Source organism: Pseudophryne corroboree, chromosome 4, assembly GCF_028390025.1.
Source record: "Pseudophryne corroboree isolate aPseCor3 chromosome 4, aPseCor3.hap2, whole genome shotgun sequence".
NCBI classification, from domain to species: Eukaryota; Metazoa; Chordata; class Amphibia; order Anura; family Myobatrachidae; genus Pseudophryne; species Pseudophryne corroboree.
This window is the reverse complement of record NC_086447.1, coordinates 537,324,438-537,338,464: the sequence shown is the minus strand read 5'-3', so window position 1 is coordinate 537,338,464 and position 14,027 is coordinate 537,324,438. Positions and strand designations below refer to the sequence as shown.

Sequence of the window (14,027 nt, the reverse complement as noted above, 5' to 3'; positions counted from 1 at the left end):
ACTTCGGGATCCATATGTATTTGTTCAACATTTTCAGATAGAGAATTTGTCGATATGACCCATTTGGCTTCTGGATTAGAAATAGATTGGAGTAAAACCCCTGTCCCCTTTGTGATGGAGGTACTGGGAAAATCACACCTGACTGCAGTAATTTTTGGACTGCTTCTTGCAGGGCATTGGCCTTCGACTCTATACGAGACGGGCTGGTGCAAAAAAATCTTTGAGGAGGCTGCCTCCTGAATGGGAACCCATACCCCTGAGATACTACCTTCTGCATCCAAGCATCTGTTGTTGACTGTTGCCATATGTGTGCAAAATGAAGGAGTCGGCCCCCAACCCTGGAATCCTCCAGGCGGAGGCCCGTCTCTTCAGGCTGACGGTTTCTGTTCAGGCTTGGAAGATGGCTTTTTGCTAGCCCACTGTTTCCTACCCCTGGTTTTAAACTGGGGTTGCTTAGGCTCCTCTTTAGCTTTTGCTTTGCTTTGCCAACGAAAAGAGCGAAATTTTAAACCCTTGGACTTAGGGTTATAGGTAGCCGGAAATCTGACCTTCTTTGATTCAGCCTCTGATTCTAGGATATCCGATAAAGGTTTTCCAAATAATATATTACCAACGAAAGGCAATGCTTCCAATTCTTTCTTGGATTCCGCATCTGCCTTCCAGGTACGTAGCCAAACTGCTCTGCGAGCGACTACTGTCAAGGCTGAAGCTTTAGAAGCAACTGTACCCATATCAATTGCTGCTTCTTCCAAATATTGGGCAGATTGTAGGAGAAGAGATGTCATTCTCTAGTTCCTCTATCCATTCGCCCATTGCCTTTGCTACCCAGGCCGAGGCCATAGCAGGTCTTACCACTGCTCCTACTAGAGAAAATAAATTTTTCAAAAGGCTATCTACCCTTCTGTCTGTGACATCATTTAGTGAGGTAGATGACAGTGGTAAAGCAGATTTATGCACAAGTCGCAGAACATGTGCATCTACTTTTGGAGGAACTTCTCTTTTCGAACAATCCGCAGCTGGAAATGGATAATAAGAATCCCATCTTTTTGGAATCTTATACTTTTTACTGGGCGCCGCCCAAGACTCATCCATCATTTCCGTCAGCTCGTCTGACGCTGGGAATTCAGCTTTAACTGATTTTGTTTGTTTAAACATAGGTGCTTTAGATTTTAACACTGTCTTGGCTGGCTCTTCCAAAGAGAGAACAGCCTTCACAGCATTAATAAGTTCAGCTACATCTTCTGAACTAAAACTCTGCGACTGATCATCATACGGAGTATTTTAATATACTGTATCATCATCTGTTATATCATCTTGTGTAGTCTGCCACATAGACGTATCTATCTTAGTTTTACCTGTCCCTTGGTTGCTTGTAGAGGCTACTGGAACCAAGCCGTAGGAAGGGAGCTGCATGTATGGGTTAATAGTGTAACCTAACCCTTGAGGTGGTGCTACCGGAGTTAACCTGTCCGCTATTGAAGATAGAGTCTTTGCGAACATATTCCATGGTGGCTCTGTTGGTGGTTGAACCAACTCCTGTTTTTTACTTTGCTGAAAAGCAAAACAGTTCGCACACAAACCCTCATAAGTGACTAATTGGTTCATATCAATTAACCCTGACTAACAAGATAAGCAGAGCCGGCCCTAGCCAATTTGATGCCCTAGGCAAAATTTTGTCTGGTGCCCCCTAGTTCCGCCGCTAGTTCTGCATCTGTACCTGCAACGCTCAGGTAGTGGGGCCCACCGGGGGGTTACCCTGTGGGCCAGTTCAACTCTGCACAATGCCACACAGTAATGACCATAATACATATAATTCCACACAGTAAAGGAACCTTACACATATGCCCCACATTAGTAATACCCATAATACACATAATGCCACACAGTAATGCACCTTACACATATGCCCCACATTAGTAATGCCCATAATACACATATACTGCCACAGATACTGCCTCACTTGCTGGTTATACAAAAAGATCAGTATCAAACATGTAGAAACTGTCCATTCTCTTCACTATTCAGTGTGTTTGCTGGTGTCTGTTACTCCCGTTAACTGCATGCACTTTACTTTATACTGTGGGAGCTAAATGCTCTGCCCTCCAGTCTGATGTGTCCAAAAGTCACGCTGCACTGATGTTTCATATAGAGATGAGCGGGTTCGGTTCCTCGGAATCCGAACCCGCCCGAACTTCAGCTTTTTTCTCACGGGTCCGAGCGACTCGGATCCTCCCGCCTTGCTCGGTTAACCCGAGCGCGCCCGAACGTCATCATCCCGCTGACGGATTCTCGCGAGGCTCGTATTCTATCGCGAGACTCGGATTCTATATAAGGAGCCGCGCGTCGCCGCCATTTTCACACGTGCATTGAGATTGATAGGGAGAGGACGTGGCTGGCGTCCTCTCCGTTTATAGAGAAGAGACTAGAGTAGAGAGAGACACAGTATTTAGTAATTTTGGGGAGCATTTTTAGGAGTACTACTACTTGCTGAAGTGTAGTGTGACTATATGTATATCTGACTTGTGGGGGAGACAGTGGGGAGCAGTTAGAGTCTGAGAGCAGGAGTACATATTTTAACGTACAGTGCACACTTTTGCTGCCAGAGTGCCAGCCACACTGCCATTGTGACCACACTGACCACCAGTATATTGTGATTGTCTGCTTAGGAGTACTACTTGCAAGTTGCTGATAGTGTGACCAGTGACCTGACCACCAGTTTAATTAATCACCACCAGTTTAATATATATATATAATTGTATATATATATAATTGTATACCACCTACCCGTGTTTTTTTTTTTCTTTCTTCTTGATACATACTATAGTAGCTTACTGTAGCAGTCTGCGGTGCTGAGCTGACAGTGTCCAGCAGGTCCGTCATCAGTCATTACATAATAAATATATATACCTGTCCGGCTGCAGTACTAGTGATATTATATATATATATATATATTAATTTCATCTCATCATCCAGTCTATATTAGCAGCAGACACAGTACGGTAGTCCACGGCTGTAGCTACCTCTGTGTCGGCAGTCGCTCGTCCATCCATAATTGTATACCACCTACCCGTGGTTTTTTTTTCTTCTTCTTGATACATACTACTATAGTAGCTTACTGTAGCAGTCTGCGGTGCTGAGCTGACAGTGTCCAGCAGGTCCGTCATCAGTCATTACATAATAAATATATATACCTGTCCGGCTGCAGTACTAGTGATATTATATGTATATATATTAATTTCATCTCATTATCATCCAGTCTATATTAGCAGCAGACACAGTACGGTAGTCCACGGCTGTAGCTACCTCTGTGTCGGCAGTCGCTCGTCCATCCATAATTGTATACCACCTACCCGTGTTTTTTTTTTTTTTTTCTTCTTGATACATACTACTATAGTAGCTTACTGTAGCAGTCTGCGGTGCTGAGCTGACAGTGTCCAGCAGGTCCGTCATTACTTAATAAATATATATACCTGTCCGGCTGCAGTACTAGTGATATTATATATATATATATATATTAATTTCATCTCATTATCATCCAGTCTATATTAGCAGCAGACACAGTACGGTAGTCCACGGCTGTAGCTACCTCTGTGTCGACAGTCGCTCGTCCATCCATAATTGTATACCACCTACCCGTGGTTTTTTTTTTTCTTTCTTCTTGATACATACTACTATAGTAGCTTACTGTAGCAGTCTGCGGTGCTGAGCTGACAGTGTCCAGCAGGTCCGTCATCAGTCATTACATAATAAATATATATACCTGTCCGGCTGCAGTACTAGTGATATTATATATATATATATATATTAATTTCATCTCATTATCATCCAGTCTATATTAGCAGCAGACACAGTACGGTAGTCCACGGCTGTAGCTACCTCTGTGTCGGCAGTCGCTCGTCCATCCATAATTGTATACCACCTACCCGTGGTTTTTTTTTTTCTTTCTTCTTGATACATACTACTATAGTAGCTTACTGTAGCAGTCTGCGGTGCTGAGCTGACAGTGTCCAGCAGGTCCGTCATCAGTCATTACATAATAAATATATATACCTGTCCGGCTGCAGTACTAGTGATATTATATATATATATAAAAAGAGGGGGGATGAGGGTTACAGCGACCAACGGTGTCAAATAAAAAATATGAAGAGACTAACTGGATACGTAAAAAAATAGTAGTATATTTATTAATACAAAAAATATAAAACCAAGGTATAAAACCAGTTATAATAAAATGTCACAGTGGGTTTAAAAGCCGGAGGGTATATGCTAAAAATTAATACCAACTAAAAGGATAGCTAAAACAATAATATAAATAGTATAAAGGCAGTGATGATAGAATATCCAAAAAAAGAGAGAATGCTGCTTATCTTTTTAAGGTGGAGAGTCAATGGAGGTACACCCAACGCGTTTCGTCACTCTGACTTCATCAGGGGGTATGGGACTACTGAACAGGTACTCTTATTTATAGCACATGCAATTAAGAATGGATAGTTGTGACATCACTTCCTGTGTGGACTAATATTATTACCTTATGTGAGTTTTTTAACATGGGTATAACAGTTACTTAGTGTATTATAAAACAACCTCATAGAGCTTTTCATATATGAAAAACGAGTTTTAAATACTATAAAACTTCAGTAAAACAGTCCGGGGATGGGGCCGACGTCACTTCCGCCCCACTTCCTTTGTAGGAGTACTCGTATTGCGCATGTGCACAAGCGCCACACTTCCGGTCCGTGAACAAGTCTGTTTATGTTTCTCGGTCTGTTCTTCCGTTATTGCCGTCGCGTCACTTCCGGTTGCGGGCGGGATCTTCATCTATAGGCTGGGCAGCTTGTCAGTCATCGCGGCGGCCATTTTGTGGATGATTTTGATTTCTGAAGCATACATCAGTGCCGAGTCTTTCTATTTGACAGTAGTAGTTGTCCTTCATTTATCATTGCTGTGGCCATTTTGTTGGAGTTTCTGGCATCCAATGAATATAACAGTACAGAATTCCGTTTTCGAAGCAGCGCACGTATGAAAAGTAAAAAATATGGAAAGATGTATATGTTAGTGTCTATTCTATTAAAGAATTTTCAATTATCATACAGTGATCTGAGACTTTATATTGGGGGAGTTTTGAAAAATAACAATTGTTGCAAAAAAGTGACGTTTTTTTGTTCAAACAGTGAGGTGGACAAAATGTAGAATTAAACCATGGACCATATTTATACTAGTCACTTTGTGGCATAAAAAGGTTTTGAATACATTTTTTTGACCTTAGAGAAGTAATAGATAACCTTGTACACATGGTATAGGCATAGGAATAATTTATGAATGGTGATGGTCAGTGAGGAGATAAAAATAATTATAAACTAGTATCTGATATCAGTTATGTGCATATGTGCTAGACAGCGTGGAACCATTTAGGATACGTTAGTATATTCATAATATATTACTCAGTCATATACTAGTCATTGGTGATATATATAGATAAAAAGTGCATATGTGTATGACTGGTTGTGAGAGTTGGTGATGTGTTAAATTAATTATTTGCTATCAAGAACCTGTGCAATAGTGATTTAGCCATCTATTAATATTATTTCAAGCCTGACAAGGCTCGCTCTTCTACAGTACCCAATATTCGCAAGTAGTTACCCACTTGTTACTGATTGGGCCCAACACTGCTTAGCTTCCAAGATCGGACGGAATTGGGCGTAGAACCAGTGCGGTATGACTGTAGCATATAATGAAATAAGTCAGGCATATACTATAAAAGTTTTTTATTAAGATAATTAGTGACTATATACAGTGTTTTACAAATAGTGGTGATCGGAAAGTAAGTATGATGATGTGAAGCAAGCTTGAGAAGGAAAGAATTGGCTTATCTGTATCCAGAAGATTTTGGAGGGGGGTACTTCTCTCATAGAAATGGAGCGATTTCATATCCCTCATTGAAGCCCATGGGGTGTGCAGTTTTTAGTTGGAATATCCAAAACATCTCTCTTTGAGAGAGCTTCTTGGCAAGGTCTCCACCCCTTTCGCCACTGGTCACGTGTTCGATGGCTTTGAAAGTCATCTCTTCTGGATTACAATTGTGTTCCAGTTTAAAATGTCTGTACAGCAAGTGAGTTTCTACTTTGTTTTTGATACTTCGTACATGTTCCTGTACTCTAATTTTCAAGGTTCTTTTTGTTTTACCTACATATTTTTTGTGGCATGTACATTCCAACAAATAGATTACGGATGTAATATTACAGTTCATGAATTCTTTGATTTTGAATTCTTGTGTGCCGTCTGTATTGCAAAAAGTTTTTCTGTTAGGATTAAGAAATTTGCAGATGTTGCAGTGTCCACACTTGTAAGATCCGATGCATTTGGGGAGAGAGTTGGATTTTCCCTCTAATGGTATTTCTTTTAGCATGCTGGGCGCGAGGATGTCTTTCAAATTACGTGATTTTCGAATTACTAGTTCTGGTTGTGGTGGAAGGATCTTCTTTAAGATGGGGTCCATTAAAAGTATGTCCCAGTGGGTTCTTAGTGAAGTCCTGATGGTTTGTTCATGAGAACTGTAAGTAGTAACAAAGGGAATAGACTCCTTTGGTGCCGTTTTTTCCTTATAGGTCAGCAAATTTTCTCTCTCCAAATTTCTTGTCTTGGTAACAGCTTTGTCTAGTATAGTTTTTGGATAAAGTTTGTCCTCAAATCTTTTTCTGTATGTTTCAAGTTGTTCCTCACATTCTTCGTTTTTGTTGCAATTCCTCCTTATTCTATGGAATTGAGAGTAGGGGATGTTGTTCTTCCATTTTTTGGAGTGATTGCTCTTGTAGTGAAGGTAGCTGTTCTTATCAACATCTTTTATAAAAATTTTTGTAGACACTGCCTCTTTCTCTCCCATTAAGATTAGATCCAGGAATTCAATGGACTCTTTGTTCAGATTGTAGGTAAAAGATAAATTAAAATCATTGATCTGTAAAAGTTTAAAAAAGTCCAGAAATGATTCGGCACTCCCATCCCATATGATCAGGATATCGTCTATGTATCTTTTATACATGACAATGGATTCCTTGAAGTGTTGCGTGGTGTATATGTGCTTCTCCTCCCATCTTCCCATAAATAAATTGGCGAAGCTTGTGGCAAAAATAGTCCCCATAGCGGTGCCGCACCGTTGTAGATAAAATTTGTCTAAAAATTTAAAATAATTACGGCTTAAAATGAATTTCATAAGATCGCAAATAAAATTCCTATGGGGTTCGGTGAGAGTGTTATCTTTGTCCAAGTATTCTCTGCTTGCTTCAATTCCTTTTTCGTGCTCGATACAGGTATATAAGGATTGCACATCAATAGTTATCCATATATATGACTCTTTCCATTTCACTTTCTTGACTTCATTCAGGACCATGGTGGTATCTTTAAGGTATGATGGTAATTTTTTAACGTACGGATTTAGAAACACATCAACATATTTAGACAGATTTGATGTAAGGGAGTCTATCCCGGCAACAATTGGTCTCCCTGGTGGGTTGGACAGGCTCTTGTGGATTTTTGGCAGGAAATAAAATATGGGGGTCGTGGGGTTGGATTGTATTAAAAAAGAAAATTCATCCTTTGTGATGACGTCTTTCCTCAGTCCCTGTAGGAGTAGGGACCTCAGTTCATCTGTGTATTGATCTTTCGGGTCGTCTGTTAGCACGCTGTAGGAGTTGGAATCTCCTAACAATCTCCGTGCTTCTTGTATGTAATTATCCCGATTCATAATCACCAACCCCCCCCCTTATCAGCTGGTTTTAAAACAATTTGAGTATTCTTCTGTAGTTTCCGCATCGCTTCTATTTCTCTGTTATGTAGATTCTTGTTGATTACTGGTGGTGGTTCTTTCTCACATAGGTCCTTCTTCACTAGGTCGTAGAAGACGCTGATATTGCTCCCTTTGGATTCTACTGGATAATATTTGCTTTTTTGTTTGAGTCCGGATTTGGAGTTTGCTTCATAGTTAGAGATGACGGCATTCTCTTTTTTCATGAAGTGTCTTTTAAGGGTTAGTTTGCGTACAAATTTATTAAGGTCGATAAAGGTGTCAAATTTATTTAGTCCTTCGGACGGTGCAAAGGAGAATCCTTTGCTGAGAAGTGATTGTTCCGGTTTGGTGAGGGTATGAGTTGACAGGTTGAAAATACCTTTATCCCCTATATTGGAGGTTATAGGTTCCTCCTCTTGAATTCCTTTCCTCCTACCGCCCCGTTTTCCTCTACTTCTGCAAAACGTCTTTTTAGTGGGGAGGCATGTCTGACGTCCTCCTGTATTGTGCTTTTTGGATGTTCTTTTGGTCGTGTTCCTCGGCCTGATGATAAAAAATCCTGTTCGTCACTAGATTTGAGTCGATTCAGGACATTAAATCTGTTGTTTGTTCTTGTATGGGGTGTTCTTGGTGATTCTGTTCTCCATGTTGATCTTGTTCTTTGTGGTAGCGTCTTCCATTGGTATCTTTGGTCTGTTTTCTGAGGTTTGTCATATGTTTTAAATCTGCTCCAGTTCTTGGTGTTTCCCTGTTCGTAGTCCCTTTTATCTCTGAGAAATTTTTTCTCCTTCCCTCTTATGACTTCTTCTTCAATGTGATCCAACTTTTTGTTAAGAACATTCTCATTAACCCGGTAGTCGTCTTTGCCTTTATACGGTTCCAATTCAGCTTCTTTATCCTTAATGTCTTTCTCAAGTATCACTGCATTTTTCCTCCTTTCATTTATTAATAATTTCATTAAATTCATGGAGCATGTGTGTAAAATGGAGTCCCATTTTTCAATAAATTCGGGGTCCGTGTTCCCGAGGGTAGGTTGTTTCAAAATTCTTAGACCCCTCGGTATTCTATTAACTTCCACATAATGCTCAAGTCCTTTAATGTCCCACCAATTCTTTATTTCTTTAGCCATTAATCGTTCCATTCCCCAGAACAGGTCGTCTAGATCGCCTGATGGGGGTGCAGTGCTGTTTTGAGTCTCTTCATTAAATATCTTTTGGCACCAATCATTACGTTTATTGGTGCGTTCGTTCAATCTGAACATCTTAGAAATCTACTCACAGATACCAGGCTGCCTTACAAATAGTATCAAGTGAATTGGACAGTGGAAGTATGGCGCCACAGGTGTGTGTGAGATAGATAAATATGACAGAATCAGACACTCCTTAAATAATTCAAGGCGTCAGCTAACCCTCAAGTATTAGGCAGGGATAAACTGCCTAGGTTAAATTGTATAAAAAGAGGGGGGATGAGGGTTACAGCGACCAACGGTGTCAAATAAAAAATATGAAGAGACTAACTGGATACGTAAAAAAATAGTAGTATATTTATTAATACAAAAAATATAAAACCAAGGTATAAAACCAGTTATAATAAAATGTCACAGTGGGTTTAAAAGCCGGAGGGTATATGCTAAAAATTAATACCAACTAAAAGGATAGCTAAAACAATAATATAAATAGTATAAAGGCAGTGATGATAGAATATCCAAAAAAAGAGAGAATGCTGCTTATCTTTTTAAGGTGGAGAGTCAATGGAGGTACACCCAACGCGTTTCGTCACTCTGACTTCATCAGGGGGTATGGGACTACTGAACAGGTACTCTTATTTATAGCACATGCAATTAAGAATGGATAGTTGTGACATCACTTCCTGTGTGGACTAATATTATTACCTTATGTGAGTTTTTTAACATGGGTATATATTATTGTTTTAGCTATCCTTTTAGTTGGTATTAATTTTTAGCATATACCCTCCGGCTTTTAAACCCACTGTGACATTTTATTATAACTGGTTTTATACCTTGGTTTTATATTTTTTGTATTAATAAATATACTACTATTTTTTTACGTATCCAGTTAGTCTCTTCATATTTTTTATTTGACACCGTTGGTCGCTGTAACCCTCATCCCCCCTCTTTTTATACAATTTAACCTAGGCAGTTTATCCCTGCCTAATACTTGAGGGTTAGCTGACGCCTTGAATTATTTAAGGAGTGTCTGATTCTGTCATATTTATCTATCTCACACACACCTGTGGCGCCATACTTCCACTGTCCAATTCACTTGATACTATTTGTAAGGCAGCCTGGTATCTGTGAGTAGATTTCTAAGATGTTCAGATTGAACGAACGCACCAATAAACGTAATGATTGGTGCCAAAAGATATTTAATGAAGAGACTCAAAACAGCACTGCACCCCCATCAGGCGATCTAGACGACCTGTTCTGGGGAATGGAACGATTAATGGCTAAAGAAATAAAGAATTGGTGGGACATTAAAGGACTTGAGCATTATGTGGAAGTTAATAGAATACCGAGGGGTCTAAGAATTTTGAAACAACCTACCCTCGGGAACACGGACCCCGAATTTATTGAAAAATGGGACTCCATTTTACACACATGCTCCATGAATTTAATGAAATTATTAATAAATGAAAGGAGGAAAAATGCAGTGATACTTGAGAAAGACATTAAGGATAAAGAAGCTGAATTGGAACCGTATAAAGGCAAAGACGACTACCGGGTTAATGAGAATGTTCTTAACAAAAAGTTGGATCACATTGAAGAAGAAGTCATAAGAGGGAAGGAGAAAAAATTTCTCAGAGATAAAAGGGACTACGAACAGGGAAACACCAAGAACTGGAGCAGATTTAAAACATATGACAAACCTCAGAAAACAGACCAAAGATACCAATGGAAGACGCTACCACAAAGAACAAGATCAACATGGAGAACAGAATCACCAAGAACACCCCATACAAGAACAAACAACAGATTTAATGTCCTGAATCCACTCAAATCTAGTGACGAACAGGATTTTTTATCATCAGGCCGAGGAACACGACCAAAAGAACATCCAAAAAGCACAATACAGGAGGACGTCAGACATGCCTCCCCACTAAAAAGACGTTTTGCAGAAGTAGAGGAAAACGGGGCGGTAGGAGGAAAGGAATTCAAGAGGAGGAACCTATAACCTCCAATATAGGGGATAAAGGTATTTTCAACCTGTCAACTCATACCCTCACCAAACCGGAACAATCACTTCTCAGCAAAGGATTCTCCTTTGCACCGTCCGAAGGACTAAATAAATTTGACACCTTTATCGACCTTAATAAATTTGTACGCAAACTAACCCTTAAAAGACACTTCATGAAAAAAGAGAATGCCGTCATCTCTAACTATGAAGCAAACTCCAAATCCGGACTCAAACAAAAAAGCAAATATTATCCAGTAGAATCCAAAGGGAGCAATATCAGCGTCTTCTACGACCTAGTGAAGAAGGACCTATGTGAGAAAGAACCACCACCAGTAATCAACAAGAATCTACATAACAGAGAAATAGAAGCGATGCGGAAACTACAGAAGAATACTCAAATTGTTTTAAAACCAGCTGATAAGGGGGGGGGGGGGTTGGTGATTATGAATCGGGATAATTACATACAAGAAGCACGGAGATTGTTAGGAGATTCCAACTCCTACAGCGTGCTAACAGACGACCCGAAAGATCAATACACAGATGAACTGAGGTCCCTACTCCTACAGGGACTGAGGAAAGACGTCATCACAAAGGATGAATTTTCTTTTTTAATACAATCCAACCCCACGACCCCCATATTTTATTTCCTGCCAAAAATCCACAAGAGCCTGTCCAACCCACCAGGGAGACCAATTGTTGCCGGGATAGACTCCCTTACATCAAATCTGTCTAAATATGTTGATGTGTTTCTAAATCCGTACGTTAAAAAATTACCATCATACCTTAAAGATACCACCATGGTCCTGAATGAAGTCAAGAAAGTGAAATGGAAAGAGTCATATATATGGATAACTATTGATGTGCAATCCTTATATACCTGTATCGAGCACGAAAAAGGAATTGAAGCAAGCAGAGAATACTTGGACAAAGATAACACTCTCACCGAACCCCATAGGAATTTTATTTGCGATCTTATGAAATTCATTTTAAGCCGTAATTATTTTAAATTTTTAGACAAATTTTATCTACAACGGTGCGGCACCGCTATGGGGACTATTTTTGCCCCAAGCTTCGCCAATTTATTTATGGGAAGATGGGAGGAGAAGCACATATACACCACGCAACACTTCAAGGAATCCATTGTCATGTATAAAAGATACATAGACGATATCCTGATCATATGGGATGGGAGTGCCGAATCATTTCTTGACTTTTTTAAACTTTTACAGATCAATGATTTTAATTTATCTTTTACCTACAATCTGAACAAAGAGTCCATTGAATTCCTGGATCTAATCTTAATGGGAGAGAAAGAGGCAGTGTCTACAAAAATTTTTATAAAAGATGTTGATAAGAACAGCTACCTTCACTACAAGAGCAATCACTCCAAAAAATGGAAGAACAACATCCCCTACTCTCAATTCCATAGAATAAGGAGGAATTGCAACAAAAACGAAGAATGTGAGGAACAACTTGAAACATACAGAAAAAGATTTGAGGACAAACTTTATCCAAAAACTATACTAGACAAAGCTGTTACCAAGACAAGAAATTTGGAGAGAGAAAATTTGCTGACCTATAAGGAAAAAACGGCACCAAAGGAGTCTATTCCCTTTGTTACTACTTACAGTTCTCATGAACAAACCATCAGGACTTCACTAAGAACCCACTGGGACATACTTTTAATGGACCCCATCTTAAAGAAGATCCTTCCACCACAACCAGAACTAGTATTTCGAAAATCACGTAATTTGAAAGACATCCTCGCGCCCAGCATGCTAAAAGAAATACCATTAGAGGGAAAATCCAACTCTCTCCCCAAATGCATCGGATCTTACAAGTGTGGACACTGCAACATCTGCAAATTTCTTAATCCTAACAGAAAAACTTTTTGCAATACAGACGGCACACAAGAATTCAAAATCAAAGAATTCATGAACTGTAATATTACATCCGTAATCTATTTGTTGGAATGTACATGCCACAAAAAATATGTAGGTAAAACAAAAAGAACCTTGAAAATTAGAGTACAGGAACATGTACGAAGTATCAAAAACAAAGTAGAAACTCACTTGCTGTACAGACATTTTAAACTGGAACACAATTGTAATCCAGAAGAGATGACTTTCAAAGCCATCGAACACGTGACCAGTGGCGAAAGGGGTGGAGACCTTGCCAAGAAGCTCTCTCAAAGAGAGATGTTTTGGATATTCCAACTAAAAACTGCACACCCCATGGGCTTCAATGAGGGATATGAAATCGCTCCATTTCTATGAGAGAAGTACCCCCCTCCAAAATCTTCTGGATACAGATAAGCCAATTCTTTCCTTCTCAAGCTTGCTTCACATCATCATACTTACTTTCCGATCACCACTATTTGTAAAACACTGTATATAGTCACTAATTATCTTAATAAAAAACTTTTATAGTATATGCCTGACTTATTTCATTATATGCTACAGTCATACCGCACTGGTTCTACGCCCAATTCCGTCCGATCTTGGAAGCTAAGCAGTGTTGGGCCCAATCAGTAACAAGTGGGTAACTACTTGCGAATATTGGGTACTGTAGAAGAGCGAGCCTTGTCAGGCTTGAAATAATATTAATAGATGGCTAAATCACTATTGCACAGGTTCTTGATAGCAAATAATTAATTTAACACATCACCAACTCTCACAACCAGTCATACACATATGCACTTTTTATCTATATATATCACCAATGACTAGTATATGACTGAGTAATATATTATGAATATACTAACGTATCCTAAATGGTTCCACGCTGTCTAGCACATATGCACATAACTGATATCAGATACTAGTTTATAATTATTTTTATCTCCTCACTGACCATCACCATTCATAAATTATTCCTATGCCTATACCATGTGTACAAGGTTATCTATTACTTCTCTAAGGTCAAAAAAATGTATTCAAAACCTTTTTATGCCACAAAGTGACTAGTATAAATATGGTCCATGGTTTAATTCTACATTTTGTCCACCTCACTGTTTGAACAAAAAAACGTCACTTTTTTGCAACAATTGTTAT

The 14,027-nt window shown here is 39.2% G+C and overlaps 2 pseudogenes; one reads left to right on the top strand and one right to left on the bottom strand.

Annotated features, from left to right (window-relative positions):
• Positions 1 to 5,607: 5,607 nt before the first annotated feature.
• Positions 5,608 to 5,727, bottom strand: LOC134912812 (5S ribosomal RNA; annotated as a pseudogene).
• Positions 5,728 to 13,428: 7,701 nt separating this feature from the next.
• LOC134912811 (5S ribosomal RNA) lies at positions 13,429 to 13,548 on the top strand (annotated as a pseudogene).
• Positions 13,549 to 14,027: the final 479 nt, after the last annotated feature.